Source organism: Gallus gallus, chromosome 3, assembly GCF_016699485.2.
Source record: "Gallus gallus isolate bGalGal1 chromosome 3, bGalGal1.mat.broiler.GRCg7b, whole genome shotgun sequence".
NCBI classification, from domain to species: Eukaryota; Metazoa; Chordata; class Aves; order Galliformes; family Phasianidae; genus Gallus; species Gallus gallus.
The window spans coordinates 57,442,720-57,469,925 of NC_052534.1; the positions used below are offsets into that span (position 1 = coordinate 57,442,720).

Here is a 27,206-nt window from a genome sequence, read left to right on the forward strand (position 1 = left end):
AATACTGAAATACGCTGAGTGAAGGAAAATATTTAAAACAAATAACAAGAACAAATACAGGCTCTTAGGAGAGTGAACAGATCTCATTTTATATGTATTTCTATAGCTAATCAGTGACAGTACTTTGGAGCACATGCACAGAGGACCCTTTATTGCATACAGAGTCTCATTTCTTTTTTTTAAAAATGATTTTGATGCAACTTTCAAAAGTGGTAAATAGCAGTTGAACTTCCTTATTTTACTGTAAGTAGAGACACTCAGGTGGAAAAATAGAATTGTGTGGTTAGTTGCAAATATTTGATATATCAGAGAATCATACAGAATCAAAGAATGGTTGAGGTTGGATGGAACCTCTGGGTTTCAGTCTGTTTCCATTGTGTCTTGTCCTGGTACTGTCCACCTCTGAAAAGACCCTGGCTCTGTCTTCATTGCACCCTTCCTGAAGATATTTATAGATACTGACGAGATCGTCTCTGAGCTTCTCTTCTCCAGACTGAATAGTCTCTTAGCCAGTCCAGAAGATCCACAAGTTCCTTCATCATGTTTGTGACTCGTTCCAGTATATTCATGTTTCATAACCACATTGCATATATCTTATCTCCATTTAGATTCAGATTTGATCTATTTCATTAGCAAGCCTGCCATGGCATTCTCTATTCTGACTTTTATGACTATTCTTTCATTAGTTAAAGTAGGGCTCTCACATCTGGAAAGTTCAGGTATGACTGTGAGCAGCCAACTTCCTAACTGAGCCTTCCCCAGGCTGTTATATTAAGTGTCTGCATAATGACTCTGTGGACAGGTAATAAAATTAACCGATTACAAAACAACAATTCCAAAAATACTTTCATTCTTCACTGTTCCTTTGGGGGGGAAAAAAGAAAAAAAAAGAGAGAACAGTCTTATAAAATAGCACTTCATTACTGTTTAAGTGAAGCTGTCAACTGGCAAAGAACTCCGTTACAAAGGCAAAACTGATCAGCACCCAAACTCTCATAGCTGTTCAGTCTGTGCCCAAAGAATGCAAGACTCTTCTTCCTGTATGGAAGTGAGCGTGCAGTGCCTTTTTATATTTCAAAACAAATATTGGAACATTCTGCTCAAGACAGCTGACTCAGCAGGTCAGAGTCTGGGTTCATATATACAATGAACTACTGTACTTATATGTACATATACTTAGACTACCATAACTTAATTGGTAACTTGGGCTGAGTGGAGTTCAGGAGATCTCTAGGCCAACCTCCTTCTCACAGCAGAGTCATTTCTGTGGTCAGCCCTGCTTCCTCAGTCTACTCTCAGGGCAAGGGCTTTAGCCCCCAGCAACATGTGAGGACCCCAGCTAAACTTGCTCCAGTCTGTGAATGTCTTTTCTCAAATGTTATTGATACAAAATTCCTTTTTGGAAATTCTCTGGGATTTTATTTGGCTGTAAACTTGATTTGAAATTATTAACTGATAACTAAATATGGAATTTGAACTAAGAACCACAAACTCAGAAATATTGATAAATACAATTGTAGGCTAAGTAAGGATGCCTCTTACTCAGATTTTGGGAATGTCTTGACTTCATTCTTTGAATTACACAAAAGAAAAATCCCTTTTGAATGCCTTTATCACCTACAGTATCTGCCATGTACATTAATTATTCCAATTAGTATGCCAAGGTCAAAAGCAAAGTGAACATCGGGCAATACTGTACGAAGATGAATGCCCAAACTGCTTGTCCTCTTTGCTATTATCTCTTCCCCAGCCTGATCCTTACAGTGGGTCAGATATGATAATTCTGTGCAAAATCAGCAGCATCCAATATTGGCAGCATTACACAGAGCTCGTTAGCCACTCACAAAAGCACAGAGCACACATCAAAGAAAGAAGGAACCTGAGCTCTACATTTTGCTTTCAAAACACTGCTTTATGACTTGGCCTAGATTTGGTCTACAGGCTTTTGCTTGGCTAAGCTGCACTCACTTTTACATTTGCTCCTTCCTCAGTTACATCTACAAACATACTGTGGAAATTTGGTGAGTTTACAGAAGTTCAGAAATTTTATCAATGTAACAAATGAGGTTGGTATCAGGTTTCCAATGTCTAAAACAGTTGCCGATTCACCATATAATGAACTACATGTTCTCTTCATGGCCACAGAACACCTATCTCATGCATTAACAACTTGTCACATATGATGTTTACAATGTCCAGCTATTCTGTTCAGCATAGCTGTACCAGCTTACAGGTGTTAGATGATGGATTAGAGAAATACAAGTGCTCAGATACTGGACACGTGTGTTTCTGCTATGCCTACTGTAATGTCTGTATTCACTGCATTAAGTTATCTGTAACTTGTTTTCAGAAGTGTGCACTGATAACTTCCTCACTTATGCACAGAATTTTTCACATATTATGCATGAGTATATCATGTCCTGTTCCAGTACACATTACAGAAATATAACAAAAAGCAAGAGAGAGCTAACAAAAAAAAAAAAAAAAAAATAGACTGCAGAAATAAGAATAGGAAGAAGCTTTGTAAGACTTGAAGAAAAAGTGCTTAAGAGCAGACTGACTAATAATATTCTTCCATTATTTTCTTTGCAGAAGAAAAAAATTGAATATGCACACAGACAAAAAAAATAAACCTTGATATGGTCGGCTTTACTTTTGCTTATATTTGCTTGCATTCTCCAGTTTGTTTTTTTCTTGTGTGTGTGTTCTTCTACTAAAAAAAAAAGAACTAGTTTGGGATTTTTTATGCCTAAATTGAGTAAGGTGATAACTGTCCTTAATGACTAATGTGACAAAATCTGTTTCTAAGCTATGAGGGCGCTTCAAATGTAATGCCTCCTATTTTATTATGTTGGCCCACAATGTCACAGGAAGATGGTATGAGTAGAGGTTGAACCTGCCCACCAATATCCCATCACATTTTGTTGCTATGTGACAGATGGCAGCAGAGGGGCAGCCTGACAAAATGGCATTGGACAAGTGCGTACAAAGCACAGGTGTGTCACTGAATTCCTCCATGTGGAAAAATGGTACCCACTAACATCCACTGATGCATGCTGAATGCTTACGGACATTAAAGAGTGGATGTGAGCACAGTGAAAGTTGGACTGCTGGGCAACATTGTCCAAGCACCAATGCTGTCATAGAAGGTTTGAAACAGCTCCACTGGTGTAGATTCTTACATGTGTGGCATGCAGGCTCTTGTTCATTGCTGGTGAAAATGCATAGCTGATGGTGGTGACTATGTTAAAAAACAGTGTTTTGTGGCTGAGAATTTGCTCTATCAAATACTGTTACTGTGCTTTGCATCTGCTGTAATTTGTATGAAAATAAATAGGGGACACTAGAGTGACCTATGTATTTTAAAACTTTCATATGAAGAAAACCCATTTCCTAGTGTAAACAAGTAGCAGAACTGGAAGCAGACTTGGCTATTTAGCCAAATATTCAGGATTATTTTTGAAACATTTGTTTATTCACATTGTTGGTGTTCACATTCAGGTAATAGAAGAGATTCTAGGACAGTTATGTTTATAGGCTAAATAATTAGTTTATTAAATCTTTTATTATCTTCACCTGTCTGCTTTCAGTATAAATAGAAATAGAAGCTTTTTTATTGAAAAAAAATTATCATTTTAGGAGCACAATCTAATTTAAAATGTGTATAAGAAGCATGTGGGTCTGTATGTATTTATTCCAGTTTGCCTTTTTTTCATTTTACCTGTCAGACATTTCAGAGAATGTGAAGGAGTTTCTTTTGAAGAAAGTGAACACTGTGAGATAACATCAGAGCCCAGCAATACTAGAACTAAAATCCCAAATGCACAGAATTAATGGGAATTTGGAATCAAGCTTACAGAATGCAGATTAAAGTACTGACCAGAAATTAACCATACAGTCCTGAAATAAATAATATAAAGAGTCTCTAGTTGTTTCTGAAAGACTGAATTTGTAAAAGCTATATCTGTCACCTATTGCAAAAGAAAAGTTAACACTTCAGAGCTCAGTGTGCCAGAAGATGTATAAGCTCAGTTTCCCTATAAGCCAAATGTGAAACAAGATCAAAGATGTTAGCAAATATCTTCATTTACAGGCACTAGGACTTACTGGTTCTTCAGTCCTTGCACACAAAATTTCAAATAGCCAATGAATAAATCAGTGGCAGGCACTTGCTGTGAAGGTATATAAGAACAAAAAATGTTGTAGTCCTTTAGCAACACATCATCTAGCTTAACCACCAATCTGTTACTTGATTTAGTCAGAGTGAAATCTTGAGGCGAGACACACGCTTAATGTGGGCAGTGACCAGCTGTCAGGAGACCAAACAAATGTCCTTATGCTCTACACGCTCACTTAATCATGTTAATTAGCATGTTCTAACAACTGTAATTTTTCACTGTGTATACAAATCCAATGACTGTAAGATCAAATAATAGCAGGAACAAAATGAAGTAGTCATTTAAAATAAGGTTTAAATAGTATACATATTAGATATGAGTTCAAATCTATTTGTTCTGTAACTGAGGTGTTTCAGCAGAGCTTTACCCCTGACCTAGAAAACACATCACATTCTTTTGTTCTGTAAAACATACAGGCTGAAAACTGCAGGAATTATCATTCTCTGCTTACCCTTGGAGACATAGGACCAGTTTTTCAAAGATATTCAAATAATGCCAGAACCTAACTGAAAAGTTCTTAGGTATCTATAGGTATCTAAATTTAACCCTGTTACTTGTCAATTAGCGCTGGCAGAATAATTTGAAAGTAGTGGCCAAGACATCAGCCTGTGAAGTGGGACATCTGGGTTCCTGACCCCTCCACCAACAGGATACTTTTTAGTTGCATCATGTCATATTAGTCCTGTCAGTAGAAAAGTACACACAGGGGGCTCTTTGGAACAAGAATTGGAATCTGGGCTCCCTGAGCACCCCAACCACATGATGAGTGCTTATGTGTCCAATAGGAACAGCTGCTTCAGCACAGCTGTGGCCCTTTGCTACAGCTATACTCCTCCAGTCTGTGAGTACCTTTGGAAATCTCCTTTGACAACTATATTCCAAGGAACACTGAGAAAAGCATGGGTCAGTGTTAGAATATTTTTTCAACTGAAGACCTTTGAGCACATCAACTTACCCTGCCAAGAAGGAAGATACATTAGCAGTAACAGTTTCAAATACTAGATTAAAAAAATAAAGCAATATTTCACACAGAAAGGAAAGCATAGCTCAAAAATACTTTGGGCAAAATTTGCCCATTAACAGATGTCTCAGAAATAAATTACTAAATTACAGTAAAGCTCCACCAGGTCTTCATCTGAACACTGGAGTGCCATAGCAGACTTCCACATGGGTGCATCACTAGAACCTGCAAGTATTTCTACTGCTTCTCAGTTTGGTGACCCATAACTGCAAAGTAGAAAAAGTACACATAAAAAAACGCAGCAGTTCCAAGATACAGAGACTAGCAAATTAATCTTTCATATATATGAAACTATAGAAATGTCAGTATCAGGGTCAAATTAATTCCCAATATGAAAATTATCCCTCACAATTTCTTCTTTACTTTTAATTATCCTCATTACCATTTACATTATAATAACCACTTCTTGTGCTCTTACATCCAAAACTAAGGACACTGTAAACAGCAAGAATCCACAGAGAGCCAAGTGATTTATCAGGAATGAGATGCTGAAAGACATGCTGAAACACTGTAGGTCATATTTATGGAATTGTACATGAATCTTTGACAGACAAATACATATCTACATATAGATACATGATGTGCTCAGCGAATCTCTTTTTTTCCTTAACTATAAACAGCCCAACTGATGCTACGTCATTGAGAAGACGGAGGAGCAGGAAGAATGTTATAGCTTAAGTGGTTTCTAGGACAGTAAAGTCTATCCCTTAACACTGAACACCTTTCTGCTTGACTTGTTAAGTATCAGCAGCAACAGAAGTTTGTAAATTGGAACCTCTGAAAGCAAAGGAGATCTGCTAGGCATCCCGTACTTTTGTTCAGTTTCCTTTCCTGTTCAACACAGAGAATTGGGCAGCGCATAGAATAAAGACAGCTAAAAGAGCATAAGAATGGCTTCCTGTGCTACCCCCTCACTTCTGCTCGCTCCCAGAATGCCTCACACAGGAGACTTCATAACTATCACAAAACTTCCTTCTGTGACCCTTAAATGGTCTGTATCCACTCCATCCTGTTGGCCTAAATTTCAAACGCACAGCTTTTCCATGGCATCAAAGCCACTAAAATAGTTTCTGTGACTTCATTTTGCATCTATGAATCAGCATATGTCTATCCTGCTGTTTAGCTCTATCCATTTGTTCCAGTTATGCCCTTTGCAAATTGAGTCCATAACAGAGAGTTTGTGTAGAAGTAGGCCATCTGGCCTGAGAAAAATGAGAATATTCCTAATACACGAGGAATGATTAAATGGTACCACTAGCTAAAACATGGTACCCTATTAGTGACCTATTAATGGATATGTTGCATGGATAGCATGCTAGTACACTGCTCAGTTTCAAGGCACTCCATTTATGAGCTCTATACATCTGTGTTTTAACACATTTGAGCTATCCTGTATAATTTAAAACAGGATCTCAGTTGACCCATACGATCAGGTCAGATGTTCAATGACCAATGTTAGGTAACATTTTAATTTTAGAAGGAGATAGTCAACTATTATTTGCATGAATTACAGACTGCAATTTATTCACAAATGACTTGCAAAATTATGTTTTTTAGCTCCTTGAGGTTCACACTTGCATTGCTATTTTTACATCACCTCAATGCTATTAATATTTTGCATGCTTTCCCTCAGCCTGTGTCTGGTCACAGTTAATTACAAAGATAGTGTCAGTTTCTTTTAATGGAAATCCTCCTGAGTTACACAAAGCCAGAATAATGTTCACAATAAGGCACTTGAAATATAAGTAAGGCATATTTAAACTCAACTGAATGCATGACTTAAGTTAATTGAAGCACCTTGTTAAAAAACGTTGGTTGATTTGTGATGCAAACATAGATAGCGCAAACAACTGAGAGATAATTTCAATAAGGAGTTAAGAGTCAACGAGAGAGAAAATAAAGAGCCTTTTTTTTTTTTTAATCAGTTAGTGTAAAATTTATATTTGTGTCTTATTGCTTTAGGGCCTTCTCAGTCCATCACGGAGCATTTGTAGCTATCAGTCAGTCTGGTACATCTAAAGCTTTAGCCCAGTTTCTAGATACATTTCTGAGGAGAAGGTAAAGGTCAGTGAAATTCTCTTAGCAGACTATTAAGTATCAACACATATAGTGTGGGTTACTTTTTTTCTTTTAAGAAACTACTGCAAAATTATCAGCTATGTGTAAGAAAAGCACGATAAAAGAAGTAGAGAGAGGGAGATAAACTGAAAATGCAATTACAGGTTAAGCAGCAGGAAGCTGCCAGTAGTCTACCATACGGTTTGCAGTTCAGAGTATAGGGGAGAGGTTGAAAAACAATGTCACCAGTTGATTATTTTTTTCAATAGAAAGTGTTACTAAATTACTTGAAATAGAATTATTTAGACAGCTAAAGAAACGAGCAAAAACAAAATGAAAGTTATCCAAGCATAACTGAGGGTATCCACTAAAATTTAGAAAAACTACACAGAGTATCATGTAGGAAATAGTCATTTGTGATTCCACTTGTTTCACAGCTGAGTTTACCATTCAATGCTTATCCCACTCAGCAGAAAGACATCACCAACACCAGTGTAATGATAGAGTAAAAGGCAACAGATAAATACAGCAGACATTACAGAACAGTCAAGACCATCAATATTAGTGCAGTTAACAACAAGCAGAGCATGCTAGGAGTATAACAGCTGTCTAGTTTCGCAAGTTACTGCTCTAACACAGGTCACTTCTGAAGACAGATGCTAAGTACTCTCTTCCCTTTCCTTGCAGATGCCTTAAGGGTTTTGATTCTGCAGAAAAGGTATTCTGTGTAGAAAACCCTGGGTAAAGTAAATAGTTTAAGCAGCTGTATTAATACATAAATACATGAGTTTAAGTTCATTATGGGACTAAAATGTGAAGAAAGTAATCACTGCTTTGTTAAGGCAAAGGCAAAGAAAGTACTGCAGTAAAGTTAAGGCAAAGAAAGTACTGCAGCAAAACCAATCAGCAATGCCACAGTAAGCCAGATACATGAGAAAACTGAAGTACAAATATTACTTTTTTTCAAAAAATTGACTAAGAATTTGCAGAGCAAATATTAGAGGGAAAAATTGCTGTACAACTTGAACTGAACTTGATATTTGAAAGAGTGGTTAATAGAGCTGCAAACAGTAAGGACCACCCAGAGTGAATAAAGAGGCAGACAAGCATGCAGAGAGATGAACCAGATCATGCAACTATGTGAAAACAGCCTGAGATGTCAGGGATAGAATGTAATTTAACCAACACAAATGAACAAAGATGAAGATAACAAATGAGAACACTATAGGAGGCAAGGAAAAAGCAAACAAAATGACCTACATAAATGATGAAAGAACACAGCATATGAGACTGAAACCAAAAAGGAGAGTAGGAGAAGCATCTGGTCATGAGTTTGATCTGTTTGATTTGTAGGAAATGTGCAAGGTCTGTGGGAGTTAACTAGTCAGATGCAGCTGCTGTCAGATTTGGAAGTTGATCACATCCTCATAGTTCAGCTTGAGGATAAGATTTTGCACTCCTTTTCCCTTCACATCACACTGTTGTTTATTCCTCTACTGAAAGGATCAACTATCACCAGCCCAGAGGCTGAAAAAAGCACTTCACACGGGCACTTCTTTCAGGCTTCTCATTTATTCTGCAATTTTCATTATCCTAGTGCACACCTAAGGTACCAACAAGTAAAAACAAGAAATACAGTCCTCAGAAAAGTCATGGACTGCTCTGTGCTGATCCAACATATCCAACCAGTATAGCCAGCATTGGTGAGAAGTCTTCTAAACAGCTCCTAAGCAGTTATGTAAGCTGGGCCACTCGAGAAAGTGCTTGCATCACCCTGGTACATGTGTGTGGATTCTCAAACTGTCTTGACATCCCAGGGTGTGGTTATAATCGAGGCATATCCAAACCGAGAGTGTTCCAAATTCCAGCCAACACTGATGCTTCTGCCTTTGAAATAGCTATGAATTTGAGAAAATGTTTAACACAGGTCGTCTGCAATTTTTCACAGCTGAGTTGTTGAGTGGGTGAAATAAGGGGTCAGAAGAGAGGACACTCAGAACATCTATCCTGTTGCCCTGAAAAGCTAAATTTAGAGGAGAAAGATCCAAAGATAAGATATTTACCAGATAATCAGAAAGTTTATTCTTCTGTACTATCAGGAAATAGGTTAAATCATGCGGGCATTTTTGTTGGTGTTCATATTGGCAAATTTCCATTAGTTACAGTGTTTTACTGAGGACATTAGAAGGACTTCTTGTCAGTTGCAAATTGCAAACATGAATATCCCTAGCATTGCAGATTGGCTGGAAGCTGTGTTTAGACTTTTCACTTGGACAGTACCACTCCAGCCAGTTCCAAGTCTCATTTTCCAAGCCATAGAGAGATGTTTGTATAGCAGATCTCTATTATTGCATAGTGATTACATGTGATAGCCTTTCTGTGCCACTTACACAGAAGAAGCCTCCCATATACCTAGGAACAGTCCGTGTCAATACTAAACCTGATGGTTCCTCAAGGGCTGCCACTAAATGCCTTTGTCGTGACAGAATCACAAAAGTCAGCTCCTCACTGCCAAGCATACTGAAAGCAGGGACACAGAATTAGAATCTTAGGGGTTGGTATTTGTCTGCTTTATTTAAGCTGACTTAAATCAGCAAACAGAAACACAGCTGTGCTCTCTCTTCCTAGCTTGTCAGATCATAATCCATATGTAGATCCAGAAATTCAGCCAGAAAATCCCACATCTGACAAGCAAAAAACTGATCAAGTTTACAGGAGTATGTGCATACACTACACAGAACGAGGGCAGTATCTGAGTGAATTCTGAAATGAGAAAATCCTAGATGAGTCATCCTGTTTTGTGACCAGTGGGACAGATTTCTAAAGAATCCCCAAATTAGCTGGGAAGGAATTCTCTCTCCTCCAGCTCATAGGTCATACCAAACAAGACTCTCTCACATGTAGTCCACATGAAGCACATTTCTTGACCAAATATTCTCACTCATACTAAGATCATTACAGAAACTAAAAAGTACTAGTGTTAATAATGACATAATCTCCTGGTGCCACGAATTTCCCATGTGAACCTCCTCACAGATGACCATTCTCTGTAAGGACATTCCAACTTTCTTTCCATCTGAGATACAACATGGATCACATAACACGTAAAGCAGGACCATGCTGTTACTCCAACAGCTTTCAGAAATGCTGGTATATTCATGCCACTCCAGAAACCTCAAATACTAAGAGCTCTGAGAGGTGGCTAGAAGTTGAGATGTGAATGTGTTGCCTTATTCTAGCTGGGAAACTCCCAATCCATATATGATGCAGCACCCTACTTCCCCCCCTATTTTTTTCTGCTATTGCTGTACTCCTGAATAAACATAAACGGTGATATCTGTTCTTGGTGAGTATCACAATCCTAATTGCATTACCCCACAGTGTAGTACTTGTTCCAAAAAAGTATTACTGAGGAACGCTGAAGAAGTATAGCCTGCAGAATATTTCTATGAAACCTTCAATTTTCCAGCACTTCCTGATTATCTTCTGATCTGAGCTCTGTGACACAGATGAGCATTAACATTGATTTTTGAATTTAATTACAGACACTCTGGCTTGGAGAACTGTGACATGCTGAAATTCAATTGAATTGGTCTTGCCCTGGCCTCCTCCTAATACACACTATGCTGATTAATCCAATCCTGTTCTGATTTTCAGCAGTGAAGGCTACATTTATCCTTCCCCATTCCTTTACAGTGAACACTGTCTCCCATTTGCATCTGTGATGTAGCACTGCTTAACTATATGCCCTGCATCAGCTTTTTGTACTTCACTGAATCAATCATCACAGAAACATACTGCTTTAAAAAAGCAAGGGCAATAAGAACAAGATGAATGAAGGGCAGGTAAAAACTCAACATATGTTTTGGAGACGGATTTACAGATCTAGATTTATATAAGGTTGCAACAGGTATGTACTATTCAGAACATCTTTATTCATCTACATTTTTATTTATTTTATTCTTGACAGTAATGTGGTTCTACTGTAGCTCAGTTTTTATGAACCTTTATTTCACTGATAGTGTAACTAGGTTACATCCAACGAGTGCGAAGTCTTGAGGGCTGATTTTAGCCCCATGGATTGATGACAAATAATTTGTTTACTCCACTGGCTCATGGAAAGGGTAAGTAATAGATGTTGTTTCAAGCTAAAAAGTCCTGATTCATGTTTCTTAACCATAAAATCATAAATAGACCTCAGCATACTGGAACTTACTCTTAGTCAGTATCATATTCGAGGATGTCCAGAACAGAGCTATGGAAATGTCATCAGGAGATTATCACCAGTAGTATCTATAAAACATTTAATGTGTTTCCCCTTCACAGATATGACCAAAAAATGCTACAAAAAAGCTCAGGGCAAAATTCTGAAGAATGATCCAGAACCTTTTTCAGAAGTTACCTGTGAACCTTCATTCAAAAACGAAATCGAGTCTCCAGATTACTTGGAAGTTTTTGACACTTTTTAGAATCTGAGCCTGCAAATAAGGCAAGTTTTAGCTTTAAGTGTTTGAGCATTAAAGTGTCCAGTTCTCATCTATTAACTGTGCCATAGCTCCCTACAACACCATCCTCAAATTCCTATTTACTAATCACTAAGTAATTAAGTTCTAACTGTTCCCCTAGACAGCTATTCCTTTGTCAGTCCTGCCTTATTCTTCACACATATCAGCTTTACAAGGAACTGGTTCATAAAACTTCAGGTAAGCTTTCAGCTGATGAATGCACATCTTGCTATCTATTGATCTAGGCTGTAGGGCTTTACCCTCTGTCAGTCTCTGTTAATAGACAAAGGTGGAAAACCATTTTAAAGAACGATATGCCATCTGTATTGTTTGCTTTAGTAATCTGTTTTTAAGGTGATGCTGTCATTATTTTAGACAATTTTTTTTCTAGCTTTCAGTATTTATTTCAGCAGTCCAGAGTGGTGAACTGCACACTAAAAGCAGATTCAAAATATGCTGAATTATGCCTAAATTTAAAAATTCCTCTCTTAAATTGGAGTAGGTTTATGTAACAACAAAACACAGGACGCATGTTTTTGCGTGTAAGGAAACTTCATAATTCAGAAAGGATCAGCAAAATGACTATCAAAGATTTATCACTCCTTTTCCTAAAGGCCCAGTCTAATTGAAAGGTCTTTCAATTTTAAACGACACGTTTCCTTGCAATCCATACACAAACTGTGAAATTCTGGAGAATTCTCTAGAAAATAATAAGAAAAGGAAAAAAGACTAATAAATCATAAACATTCTTGAAAAATACTATTATAAAATATTACTGTGCAGTACGAGCAGCAGCAATAGTTTCTTCACAAGCTATCTGTCAGCTGAATATTCATCCTGGTGAGTGTTGGCATCAATATTATTAACATGCTTAGTAACAGGAATGTTGAAATATATGAAAATTCAAAACTATGAATCTTTCTATTGTCATACAAATGATTACACAAGAGATACAGTAGAGCATATTACATTTAGTTTTTATCTGTTTAAACAAAAGGAAAATAAATAAGGCTTTGCTTGTTTTTCCTTAGCGAGGCTGCTTTGCTGAAATATTCAAGCTGGCCCCTAGACACTATCTTCTTCATAAGGATCACTTCACATTTAATATTCAACTGCTCAGTAACTATTGTGTTCTTTTTCCGCACAAATTAAAATGAAACTCATGCTTTGTACTATGTCAAGTAGAACACTTCTACAATACAATCTCTTTTCAATTAAGTGAAAATGTTTCCTCAACTCTTTTAAAATCTTTCTTCAGTGCTGCTCCTACAGTCAAACTAAAAATCTAGAGAGAAAACAAGTAGTTCACTTCTTTTACTGATGATAAAGATAGCACCAGATGTTGTTTTAAAATGTTCAAGACCAGAAAAGATCTCAAGTTCATTACATTGAAATCAATATCATTTTATAGTACCTTTTAATTATTCTACTGCCTCAATTTTAACAGTATTTTTTCCTATCCTCCCACTGGGATCACTGTGACTTGACATCTAGAAATACTCTCCTTGCTTCCAGCTCCATTTTATTCCTGGACAGTTTGTCCTCATTTGTTTTTGTGCCACATTTTCTGAGACAGTTGAACCCAACTACATTTTTAAGAAAAGCTGTATCTGATGTTGAAATAGCTCGCTGCTGTTTCTCTCTCTAATGAGATAATCTGTTACAATTTCTTTCTGAATTCCCAATGGTATTAAGCAGGACACATTCATCATTTTCTAAATTGTCTGAGCACTTGATTGATCGATCCACCAATACATTTAAATGCATGCTGAACATCAAGAATCTGAACATTGAAGCTGATCTTGCCAGCATTACAAGCTAAAATGCTCCCTGCATTGCTGAGTGGAAGCAATATCCTCCATAACTTGAAGACTGAAGTCAGTGCAGCAGGAAATCAGTATTGGATTGGATCCACTAGGGTTGTATTCTAATACTTTCCTATTATCTTCCATGAGAAATCCTGTTGACATTTTTTATATAGAAGATCTACTCAGAGATGCTAAAGAGCTAACATAAGCAAGTGCAATTGAATGGGAGTGGTTCCTTCAAATGGACTGGAGGCATTAAAATTTCCAGTTTCTGCAATTTACTTTTTTACTAATGGATGGGGACATTTGTGGAAAACTCTTGATCCTGTCACATACAGTTGAAAGAGGCTACATTTTTCATACTTGTTTCCTTTTGCAGATTTCTGGGTTGTTAGGGATTTTGATTTTTCTCCATGCTGCTCTGTATTTTCCTCACTGTCACCCCAGTTATCTTCTGAAACCATTTAACATGTTTAACATGATTAACTACAATTACACAGAAGCAAATCAAGACTAGTCTTTCCAAATCCTGAAGACATTTTTACTCAGCTAACATACATAGCTATCTTCAGCAAACACTACATGGCTTGAAGTCCTTCTCTAACTATAAGGACCTGATTCCTTCATAACAGAGAATACACAACATCTTATATTCCAGAATACAAGTTGATAATAACATAATGAAAGCATATATTAACTTATAAAATCCAAGTTCAGGGCAATTGTCCAGTTGTAACAGATAAATCTGTGGCAACTCGACTATAATGCAGATAGAATCTTGATCATTTCCCTAAACTTTATTTTTGAAAACCACACTGGTGAATTATGGCAGCAGCACACTAAGACTCATATCTTCTACCTATCATATAACACTTGCAAGAAGCCCTGCACTGGGACTTGCAATGCATATGAACCACAGAAAACAAATTTCTCCCTAGTTACCTTTCTTATAACATAAAGTGACTTTGTTTTAATTTTTACTGTAACTGTTAGAAATACCCTCAGTATGTATCTGATCTTTTGAAGCTTATGAAGTTTCTTATTTTAAACTTGAAATATGAAGTATAGTTTCTTTTGACTAGTTGTTATTCGTTTACTGTAGTCTGGTTCTCATGTGGGTGAAGAGGAAACACTCTCAAGGCCATCTCATAGATATTCTACAAGAATATCTAAACTTGGAAGGGACCCACAAGGAATTTTGAGTTCAGCTCATGGCTCCACATAGGACCACTCAAAACTCAAACCTTATGCCTAAGAGCATTGTCCAAACATTCCTTGAACTCCAGCAGATTGGGGCCATGACCACTGCCTTTCAGAGCCTGTGCCAGTGCCCAATCACCCTCTCGGGGTAGAACCTTTTCCTGCCTAACTTGATCTTCCCCTAATTAAACTCCATGTCTTTCCCTCCTTTTACTCATCGATTTGTATACGTTCACCTTCTCTTCTCTTACATGTCCATTACATCTGAGGACCAGTCTTTCCAGTAGTTTCTTCCAATAATTTTGTCCTTTACGAGAACAGTTCTTATGAGAATGTTCTCACTGCCATTCTAAATCCTGTTTCTCATAGTCTTCTGCCTCTTCCGCTACCAGTTGCCATCCATCAGCACAAAAGAACAGTAGCGGAATATGTCTATGCTAGACTGTAAACTATGGGGCAGACAAGCCGAACGTGATTCTTTGCTGTCCACCTGGCAGTGCAGGATTTCACAGCTGATTATGTACATCACTACCACTACAATGTAGCAACGCACTTCTTCCCATTTTGCATTCTCTCAAGTTGACAGTAAAATAATAAATCAATTGAATTTTGAATCACTTATGATAAATTAATGGGTGATTTTTACATGCTTTCTGTTGCTAGAAGTATCTCAAAAATAAAGCAAAAGCTCAGAATGAATTTTGCTTTGACGTGAACTAGTTAAATCCTTTGGACAGATACAAAATAAAACTTATGTTCAGTTCTTAATCATTGGACAAAACTGGCATCACTGGAACCATTCTGACTGATATTCGCAAAGTTCTGAGATCAGATCATATACTATACTCTTGGGAGAACATTATTAAAAGTAAGATAAATCTACAGACAGAGAGATTTAGATGGACTCTTTGCAAAGAGAAACATATGTTTTCTTGAGTCACTGCCAGAGTCCAGACACCTCAGATTAACAAAATTAAATTCTCTTATCAACATAGCCAAAATGCAGATAAAGAACCTAGTGTGTACTCTCATAAATCAAATAACAGGCACTTAAGAGAAAATCTGTTGCATAACAGTAGTGAATTTAATTATTTTGTTTATCTGTGAACATTTATGTGAAGATATATGTCTTCATATTTGCATCTTGACATGACTAATAAAAGTACAGGGCTTGTCTGCATCTAATTCATTTTAACTTAATATGGCAATGACTGATTAATTCCATTTTCTGGTTTGGAGGGCACCCTGTAACATAGCTGATGTTGTTTCAGTACCTCTGAACTTAATTATCTCCAAATAGAAGGCAAAGTAATAGGTACAATTTTTATCTCTCTTTTTCTCTTTCTTACCTCTGAAATCACCTGCTGTGAATCAGAACATTTTTCAAAGATTTATAGTTAAGCAAATGCTACTCTTACTTAGTTTTCAACAGGAACTTTGCATTAGTAAAGCAAGTAAAATTTGATCTGGAAATGTCTGATAGGATTGTGCTTACTATAATTTATTTAAACTAAATTAGAAAGAGAAATACTCTACAATTAGAAACCCAATCCTACTTTTCTAAGTACATATAAAAATGTGATTAGCTTTTATTTAAATCTTGAATGTGCAAGGAATACAAAATGTTGTTAAAGGATATAAAGTTTTTCATCTACCATGAAGTAGGGTTATGAATACCAAATAACTACCTTGAGGTCAGAAGACACTGATGATGAGATCTCTTCGATACTGAGAAAACATACTTACAAATGTACTCTCTCAATAGGGAACAAAGGTTTTTTAGTTCAATTTCTAATTGTTTTATATAGCATTCAGAGACATTTCACATTATCATCTAAGTGTTTTTCCATTCCGTATTTGCAGAATGGAATCTTGAATTCTGAGGTATTATTGAAAATAAGAAATTAGATAGGATGACTTAGTTGCAAGAACTAAGGTGGCTGTGACATTACTGAGTAAAATTCTAACTATTAACATCAGTTGCAAAATTTGCATTGACCTTAACAAGGCTAGACACCTTCACTTGTGGGTTGGAAGTTCATTTTGCATATATTTTGAATCATTCCTTTCACACATGCTGTTGTAACTTAGAAACTACAAAAATGTGGTCAACACAACACAGGCAATGAAAAAAATGAGGCATGCAGGAATGAAATTTTTTAACACTGGTACAGTTTTTCAAAAACACAATATAGCTATTTTATTGAGGACACTCGGCAACATGTGCAACACACTTCAGCATTCTGAATTTTTAGTTGCCTTTATGCTGAGAAACTTTAGGCACAGCAGCCCTGCAGTGATCCTGAAAATACAGCGATATGGAAAGTGTTTGGACTCGTATATGAATAACTTTCAGCTTTCTCACCGAAATCATAATCAACCTAAACTATTTCTGTGTCAAACAAAAGATTTTTTTCTGCATCTTATCACCAGTTTAAAAATACGAGAACTGTTCTAAAAATAATGCTTCCTATTTTCTTATGTCAGCCTAGGACATCAGAGGAGGATGTCAGTGGTATGGCAGAAGAAGGTGAACCTTCCCACCAATATTCCATTTTGTGGAATTATTACATTTTGTGACAGACAGCAGCAGAGGGGCAGTCTGACAAAATGGCATCTGACATAGAAGTGCACATGAAGCAAAGGTACATAACTGGAATTCCTCCATACAGAAACAATGGCACTCAAATTCATCAACATTTGCTAAATATTAATGGAGACCAAAGAGTGGATGTGAGCACAGTGAGGCAGTTGGTTTTTAGCAGTGGCGACAGCAATGTGAAAGACAAGGCATGTTCTGGACAGCCATACAGATCCTTATGAGCGCAGGACAAAGGCTCTTGTTCATCACTGGTGAAAATTCATAGCTAATTGTGGTGACTGTGTTGAAAAAGTGTTTTGTAGCTGAGAATTTGCTCTGGCAAATAGTGTTATTGTGCTCTTTTGTATCTGCTGTAGTTTCCATGGAAATAAGAGGCATTACTTTCATAGCAAACCACATAGTTATTTTTAGGCTGAATTTGGATAATATCCTTTCGAGAGGAAAAAAAATGTTTTATTTTCAAAACACCAAAACTATTTTGGCTGCTTCAAATTTTGTTTGTTTTTTTAGTTGTTATTAATTTAAGCCAAAACCACTTGCTGAATTTAGTATGGACACTCTCACAGTTGCTTTTTTTAAAAAAAAAATCTAAACCACCTTTTTTGCAAAACGCATTAATTATAGCAATAATACTGTTTAATATACACGTAGCGTACTCTCTATTTTAGTTTCACCTCATTACAATTTTTTTGACAATGGTTAAATAAAAAGATGATGAAAAGAAACACTACAGCAGCTCTTCTCTCATATTATTGCCAACAGTGAGTCTGAGTGAAATGTTTCGCACGTAAAAGTGACTTTTTTAACCAAAATATTGCATGTACGGATTGACTCATGTTATAAACCACACAATTTCTGTCAAAAGGAAGAAAAACGTTGCACAGGACTGACATTTGTCTGGTTAAGAAAAATTAACTGTTTTTATGAAATGTGATTTTGCTCTCTCTGGATCACACTGCACTTCAGAAACATTTTTACAATACATAAACCATTTTCAGATGTATGTATTACCACCTGTCACAGATTGCAGCCAAGATTGCTCCCTGAGGTTTTCCAAATTCTTGTCTTCACTATGGAACATCCTACAAGCTTGCCAAGAACTGGAAAGTTGCTGCCCAAATACAGCAGATTTATAAGAAGTGCTGAAGATATTTATGGCAGTGACCAGTTATTTTCCCATAATATATCCAATTGTTCTCTCTCTGCAAGCTACTCCTGATTGCCAAAATTTCTGTGTATTCCTGTTTGTTGGGTTTTATGAAGACTGGAATTTTAAGCAGAAGCTGCAGTGCTACTTCAAATCAGGAAGCTCCACCAAACGGATATTCTCCAAGGGCAACTGACTTTCTAAACTTTATTTTCACTACAATTTTGTGTTAGATAATGTACGTCCTATCCTAGATAGAATGTTGCTAAGGAAAGCTTCCTCACAGGATATTAAAGTTTATGGCAGCCTGCTGCATCTTCCTCCCCTTCGGAGAATGCCATATGTACCCACTGAAATTCCACCTGCTGCATGGGGACTTCAGAACACTATTAATTGAAACTCCATTAAAGCCCTTTTTGTTCCTTGTTTTGAGCTTCCAGCCTGGGATCATATGTGGGATGATAAGCAGAGGAATAGAACAGATGGAAGAAACAGATGCTATCTCCAGACACAGGTGAAAGGCTATGGTTAAATTCATGATCCCACAACTGCTAACTTTCTCCCCATGCCCATATATCATCACAAATATCCCTGGCACTGGCATATGCCCCCTGTATCTACCCCAACTGTAACTTATAACTGCTGTGCACTTCCATTTCCCACCTTTGACACTGGTAACAATATTCAGCTTTCTGATTATGAAAGTTACTTCAATTTGTATAAAATACCTGGTGTATAACTGTAAATACTTGACATGGGATAAATGTTAACAAATAAAATATCACTTAGAACTGAGGTCAGCATAGAATGATAACAATCCTAGATGACCTCCAATTGAAAGCAGTAGCAAAACTACTATAATAACTGGTACAGAATTGGCCTATAAATTGCTAGGAATCAACACTGCAATGTGTTGTGCACTTTGGCTCTAGGTGATCTGAAATTTTGAGCCTGCAACACATCATGGGAAGAGGAAGTTGATTACACTGAGTTCTCAAACCAGACAGGAATCAGAGCAAGGCTAAAGTCTTCTTGATGAAGCCTCTTAAAACTTAACCATAGCTAAATAAAAAAGAAAAAAGAAAAAAAAAAAGAAAAAAACACTTAACATTTTCTACTACTTGTTTTACTTGTTAAATTAACAATTGAAAAGAAATTGAAAATGGTCATGTTTTATTTTTTCTTATTTTTGTGAATTTTGTGTATTTGCCTTTTTTTATTATTTTTATTTTTTTGTACAGTAAGTTCCTGTTTCCTATGTGATTTGTTCAGATTGCAATTTTTAAGATTTTTTTTTTACATAGTAACATAGAAAATGCAAAATAAAAAGTGCTAACATTTTCAAGAGCCCTCAAGTTCCAACATTTGAAACATACGTTAGGCACTGATTTCCAATGCTTTTTGCCTCCTCTTATATTTTTGAATACATGGACAATATATATTTGAGCTAGAAGTACATCATAATCACTTGTGCCTTAAAACTGGCAACGAAAAAAAAAAACTTAAGTCTTTCTGGGAAAGGCTTAAATAGCTGCATGATGCAGTATTAGTCTATTGAACTGCCGGACAAAAGGCAAATAAATCCCATTTTCAAAAGCTAAACTGCTTAGGAAAGACTAAGGCAAAGAAGAGGAAAGCCTGAGCACCTGTAATTCAGCTACCAAGATCTAGGATCAGTGATATTTGAACTTCTAATGTTTTTAGATGCCTAAATTTTTTCCAGTGCAACCTCCTCTGGAATTTGTTTTCCTATTCATCATTCATGAATGTCTTAGAACTTGTTCATAGCCCGTTCTTTCTACTCCCCTTGCAGACCAATGATCACATGCTGCAAACCACAATTATAAATTCAGGAGACAAAATGGACTGACTTTTAAAAATAAAACTAACTACATTTTTAGTGGAAAGGCATCTTTTCAAGGCCATGTCCCATTGTCCTCATCTCATAACATGCTCAGATCTCCAAAACTTTTAGGGCCTTGATGGACTGCTACTGAAAGTCACTGCCCAAGCTGGTCTAATGTCTCTCCATGTCTCCACCAAGTAACTCTTTAAACGTTCCCAGTAGTCTGTTATTCCAACAGCCAGATGTCTTAAACAGTCTCACTTGTGCTAAGAAGCAGATCTTCCACACAGATGGGTCCAAGTCCTCCATGCTGCCTATGATTGAATCATGTGCTCCCACACTCCCTGCTAGGAAACCCTTGGCAGTGTCTGAGATAGACAATTTCCTTCAGCCAAGATGATGTTTCATATGCATGAAAATGTGGCAAGTACTATAACAAATTAAGATATCAGAGCATACCTAATCAGAAGAATGAAAACTGAAAATTAGAAGATATCAGAGGTAATGAAAATCCTAGTATGAAGCCCTTACTCACCAGAATAAAGCAGCCATACATTAACCTTAGACTAGCTCTGAAAGTTAGTGAAAAAAAGGATAACATCTGTCTCTAAAAGGATGTTTTTTCTTGTTGTTCAAAGGATTTTTTGAATATATACAGAGCAATCACAACTGTTCACATAGCTTGCTTATTATTCAATTAATCCATGTTAGTGAATAAACAATAACAACTGATTTCCACAATGTCTCAGAATTCAAGATTCCATTCCACACTTGCAGAAAAACACTTAGGCAACAATGCAAACTCTGAATGCTGCTTATCAAAATGGTTACATCTGAAAATGAAGTCAAATACAGAACATCCGCAACCTACCATCATAAAAATCCACTGTATTTCAAGCCATACACATTCTCTCAGGTTATCTATTGAGATGAGGAAAAAATCCAACCCAACAAAGAAAGAAATTCTAAACACAACTCCCTTGTAACAAAGATATTAATATGACGTGGCTGAAATTTGGTTCTTTAACATAATCAGTACTTTCCTGACTGGGGCTAGATTCTGTTGCTGTGACCACTACAGAATATAACTATACCACAGAAGAAGTTCTGCTGTGATTTACATTTCATTCAATGCAGGAATATTACAGAAGCTCATAGGAAATCACTCTGGAGCCCTTACTATTTCTATTACAAACAGCTCAAGTAAAATTGACCAGAGCCACTTACTTGAGTACTTACTGTTAGTACAGATACCTTTTAAACTTAAGAAAAATACATCTTGTAACACATAGTACATAATGCTGACTATACTCACAGGTTATAAAATCCTTGAGGAGGCTCAAAACCAAGACATACAGCATTTCAGATGTTTCCTTCGAATGCCTTTGATGCTTCTGTAGAAGAAGGTGCCTCCTTACACCACTCCCAGTCCTTCACTTCCCTAGGCACTATCTTCTCATTAGCATCTGCCAACATCTCCCTCCTTCCTCAGGAAGGGTCTGACTACCTCTCGCTTAGTTGCCAAGGATCTCTCAAATCATACTGCCATGTTTCTTTGTTAGTCCTTTAGGAGACAGTTGAATCTTCACACACTTTACCTTTCCCCATAACTCTATGTACTTGGGTCCATGTGCCCCTAATCCTGTCCATCATATTTGTGCTATGTGCTTTCTCCATTTATTTTATTCAACTTTCATTTTTCTTCCTATTTAGGAGATGAACCATTCTGGATGCCAATTTTAGTGGAAGAAATGTAAGATCTGAGATAGAGATCTGTTATGCCAAAAATGCTAGGAGTTGGCATCAATTAGCATTGTAACCACTATAATGTTTCCCATGCTTCTGATCTGTGCTTGACAGTCAAGAGGAGATCAAGGAAACAGAACCAAAGTGTCTCCTCCATTTAACTTTATCCAGTCAAGGATGAAGTGCCAGCAAACGGGGGGATTGGAGAGAGGATTTGGATAAGTCAGTCACTACCAGCCAAAAGGAGGAAGAATCACAGGGATTTGGGATTTTAAGGAACTTGGCTGTTACGTCACTCCTGGAAGTACAGTATGTGGGAAGCTGCTGAAGGCAGGGCCCTGCCTACAAAAGTCTGTATGACTGGATGTGTCTGAGTACACGTCCCAGGGGTAAGCATTCCACCTCACTAGTGGTGGAACCTGCAAAAGAGAAAGCAGCAGCTGTGTCCATTGGTCTGGGATAGAGATCTGTGGGTTTCAGGACAGCCCAGGCTGAGCACAAACAGTTGGGCAGGAGGAACTCTGGAGTTGCTGGGAGAAACAGTCAGTCCTAACATCCCTTAACAGTTTGCTTAAAGCTGGTGTATATCTATATACACCTTCAATCCTGTAGACATATCAACATTGCTTAAGTAACATCAAGGTCTTCTCACATGCCCCATACAATGCCTTCCATTTAAAAAAAAAAAAAACCTAATCCATACTGAGATGAGCTCACCTCTCCCTGTAACATTGCCAAGGATTTCGGAAGGGAATAGTAAAGCAACCCATCTTATTTATCCCAGACAAAACAGAGGTAAGTCAAGGCATGCTGTAAGTTGAAGAAGCTCGTGCTTTGTTCAGCCATTTAGTTATTGAACTGTTAAATGAATTGACCTAAGTTCGGAGAAGAATGTAGTGAGAAAGAGGTAGGGCAGCTAGCAAGTGCTAGGGTTAACATTCTTCTCCAGATTTTCCATCTGTCCACCAACTACGTTTTGTTAGCTCTGCATAACTTTCAATCATCTGTCTTAGCAATTAGTTATCTGAATGCCCACGTGTGCTTTGAAAGTACATAACACGACAAAAGGTTAAATCTTAAGTTCAAGCAACAGGAAGCTGCCATCAGTTCAAATGGGATCAGAATGTTATATGTGATTCAAATTTTTTTTTCTTGTCAGTAATGCCTGATGCTTGCCTTGCTGCCCCTTCAAAATAACTGCTACTAGGGTTTATTACTTATAAGCCTGGGAGTCTTTGGAGGCTGTCCATTTCAAACCCTAAGAGATCCATTCTTGTTATTCATTTTTAAACATTCATGCTTCAGCATTAAACTGGCTTATTAAAGAATACAATGATAATTGCTGTGGAACTTAAAAATGCTGATCTTTTCATAACCCTGAAAAGTAAAAGACTCATTTTAATGTACCCAAAGGAATTATGGAACTTAAATTATTATTTCTATAGTGACAAAAGAATCCTTCATGTTTACAAATTTAGCATAAACTTCTACAGAGAGCCTAATTTGTAAACGTCTACTTACCTGCAGTAGCTTTCTTCTTCATTTTGAGGCCACAGAACTATTACAGTAAATCTTCAGAGTTACTGCACACTGTATATAAAATAAAATTAGTCTTACAATTTGGATTTTGGAATTTGTTCATTACTGACAAAAGGAGAATGCCTTTAGTGAACCTGAATTCCTGGAATTGCCTCCTTTAAAAATCAGAGGTTTTTTTTTTTTATGACTAAAGGCTGCTAGAACTGGCAAGAATTTGCAGAAGCAAGCCCAGAATACTACAGTTTTCTATTCTACTGCTTGAACAGTGGGGAAAAATTCTGTCATTCCATGGAAAATGGCAGATCTAATCATATGCGAAATTTCATATGGTCTTGCTTATCAACAAAACAGACAAGCTATATGATGTTTCTAAGCTGGTATTTTATTTGAAAGAATGACAACTTTGACAAGCCAGAATGAGTCAAAAGGAAACACTTGAACAAAAAGTTGAATAAATATAAGTAGTTCTGTGGAAAGTTTCTACCATTTTTAACTTATGAAAATGATTCAAAAATGATTCAGCCATTAGGTTATTAGCAGCAGGTAATCCACAGGCACAATGGCACCTATGAGCTTATTCATTAATCAACACCATGCTACCAAAAAAATAAAATAAAATAAACCAGCAGTCCATATCTCAAATAGAAGTATTTGTTTCTTAAACCTTAAGTACATTATTTTTTTCCTCACCACTTAGTACTTTCAATTTTCCTAAAAAGTTCAATTCTAAAAAAAATAAGTAAATAAAGAAGAACTCAATATTGCCTTTCATTCACCAAGTTGTGGTGATTGCAGAGAACAATTCCTTTTCCTCCTCAAGACACATCTGTGTACATTCTCCACAAGAAAGGAATATATCTGTAGTTCCCCTGAACTCTCCCTACATTTTCACTTACTCCTACAGTGCAATGACTGTCCTGAAAAGCTAATCTTCATTATCAGTTAAAAGATGTATCATAGAATCATAGAATGGCTTGGGTTGGAAGGGACTAGCAATATATTTTCATGCTCAGCAAGCTGACTGCAGTTAAGTACAGTGTGATCACAGAGAAAAATATTTTCTTTGAATATCCTTTTAACCTAGGCTTGTCATATGCTTCTGTAAACCAAAAGCCTTACTTTGGCTTGCTTCCAGACTTCCTTTAAAACAAAACCTGAGCTCTCATTAGAAGGTTATTCTTCTGTGCTAGTGTGCATATTCAAATTCTTGGAAACAGAGCTGGTAAGCTCTTCCCTTCCATAGAGGAACCAGGAAAATTCCTGTGACTGTTTTTATCAAAGTCGTTCTAAAATGCTAACTGCTAGAATGATATTCTGAGGTACATGATGAAAGCCTCACATTGTCTGATATTCCCAGAGAAACGTTCTGCTTAAGTCTGATGATAAGGTCCTCATCCAAGGCAACCTTAAGACGAAGCAAACACTTAAGTCCACTAGATCTATGCAGTATGAAGTAGAACACCTTAAAAATATGAGCAAGTACAACAGAATTTTATTACAGGGAGAACAAAGACAATGTTATTACTAGCTCAGTATGGGTTCTCACTCTTCTCTTTAGCTTCCCCTGCCATGACTCAGTTTTTTGTCGCAAGACCCAAAGGGTTTCACTCAGCACAGTACTGAACAGATTGGTTGGCTGATAAACATTAGTATATACAAATGCTAAAGACACTGTACTGAGTTAATGCCTGCTACAGGTGAATGGTAGTATAGCTTTTACAGAAGTAGAAATAAATAAAATGTACTTTATATTAATAATCAGTGAATGTAGAGATTTCAATCGATGAAAATTAATGACTAAATCCTAATGTTCAGATAAAACTAGAAGCTTCACAGATAAAGCTAGCATGTATTATCACACTTGGGCTTATAACATAATTATGATATACTTTACAACAATCATCAGATAGTCTCTGTTGTCAGGCCTTTGAATAGAGAACCACCATCTTTTGAGCATAAGTCTTTTCCCCTTTCATTACAGACTAGAATTGCAGCCTCTGGGCACAATTACATCATGCAATGAAGTGCTGTAACCTGAACTCTGAGCTACAGCTAACAAAAACAAACAACAACAACAAAAAAATCAGAGTCCTACCACCATGGATAAAACATCACTTTTATATTTCTTTTTGCAGAGGTGGTATTTTCTCCAGATGGCATGATGCAAGTTAAGCAGATAAATAAAATGCCTGACATTGCAATGTGTAGACAGAACCAACCACATTTTGCACAGCCAGCTATTAGATGAAGGGCTCTAATAGTCCTACCTTTCACATGCTGGTATCAAGCCCAGCCATTTGCCTGAGGAAGCTGCATCCTAAAGGAAGCGCAAGATAAATCACTCCTTATGTCTGCCCTCACATTCTGAAATCCAGTGCTTATCCACATTCATCTAATGGGAGTAACCTTTCAGCATGGCTCAGCACAATTGACAAAATCCTCACAAACCCATGTGATTAAGCTGGACTTGAAGCAAACAGGTCTCAAGAAAAATCTTTATGCTCCACTGCTGTCCACTTGCTATTTCCTAACATTAACTTAGATTTGGGGCAAGTGTATTAAGTCCAAGTATCTCTGACAGCAAAGCCTTGCAATTCACTAACAGTGAAGTGAAAGATCAGAGAATACAGTTATCAAAATATTTAAACTACATGTATTAAGCATCAATTCTTAGATTTTCAGGAAAACTACATTAACCTAGAAGGTCCATTTTTAAAATCAATATGAAAAAATTGAGTCTCCACATCAAGGGTGCTTGATGTTGTCTTTGTAAAGTCTCCTACTTTCTCTGCTCTCAGCACTTCAGTGTAAAACAGAACCATTGTTAACAATAATTACAGTTACCTGTACTCCAGATGAACAGCTTCTGGAGTTAAAGTCAAACTGAACATAATGAAATCTCCCATAGTTCACAGGGAGAAAAAAAAACACACAGAATATGACTTGCTTTCCTTTCCCTGAACATTAGAATGAAAAAGCAGTTACAAAAATTTGTCATTATTCGACAATTCTTGTCTTCTCCCTGCAGATATTTTTCAAGAATATCTACTAAAGATGTAATCCTTCTTCAATATTTTTCTTCTACCTTCACCCTTCACTGATGCCTTCAGTTCACAAGATAGATGAAATTTAACTTAGGAAGACCTAAATGATTGCAAATGTTTTGTTTTGAAAGATAATCAAACCTGCAATCCATAGTGCTTAAAACTATGCAGATCTTTTAGCTATGGGCTAGGTATGAGAATGAACCATGATGGCTTGACAGTTCCTGATCCAGTAGTTTTTGGAACTGATTCTCCCATGGGCCACAAGAAATACCAACCTGGAAAAGAGAAGGCTAAGGGGAGAAAGCCATAATGAGGTCCAATGTTCAAAGGGAGATTATAAACAGGAGGGAAAACAACTTTTTACATAGGTAGATAGTGATAGGACAAGGGGGAATGGTTTTAAACTAAAGGGAGGGAGACTGAGATTAGATGTTGGGGGACTTTTTTTTTTACTGAAAGAGTGGCGAGATGCTGCAATAGGCTGCCCAGAGAGGTTGTGGATGCCCTGT

The 27,206-nt window shown here is 36.9% G+C and overlaps 1 protein-coding gene across 4 annotated transcripts in view; it reads right to left on the reverse strand.

Moving 5' to 3' along the window:
- TMEM200A (transmembrane protein 200A) overlaps positions 1-27,206 on the reverse strand; it is a 52,659-nt gene that overhangs the window by 10,789 nt on the left and 14,664 nt on the right. For 2 of the 4 annotated variants that reach the window (XM_004940224.5, XM_025149188.2), the window contains one exon: positions 23,633-23,701. The exons of the other annotated variants lie outside the window; for them this stretch is intronic. The gene's annotated coding sequence lies outside the window, so the exon portion shown is untranslated. The remainder of the gene's footprint in view (positions 1-23,632; positions 23,702-27,206) is intronic. 4 annotated transcript variants of the gene reach the window in all.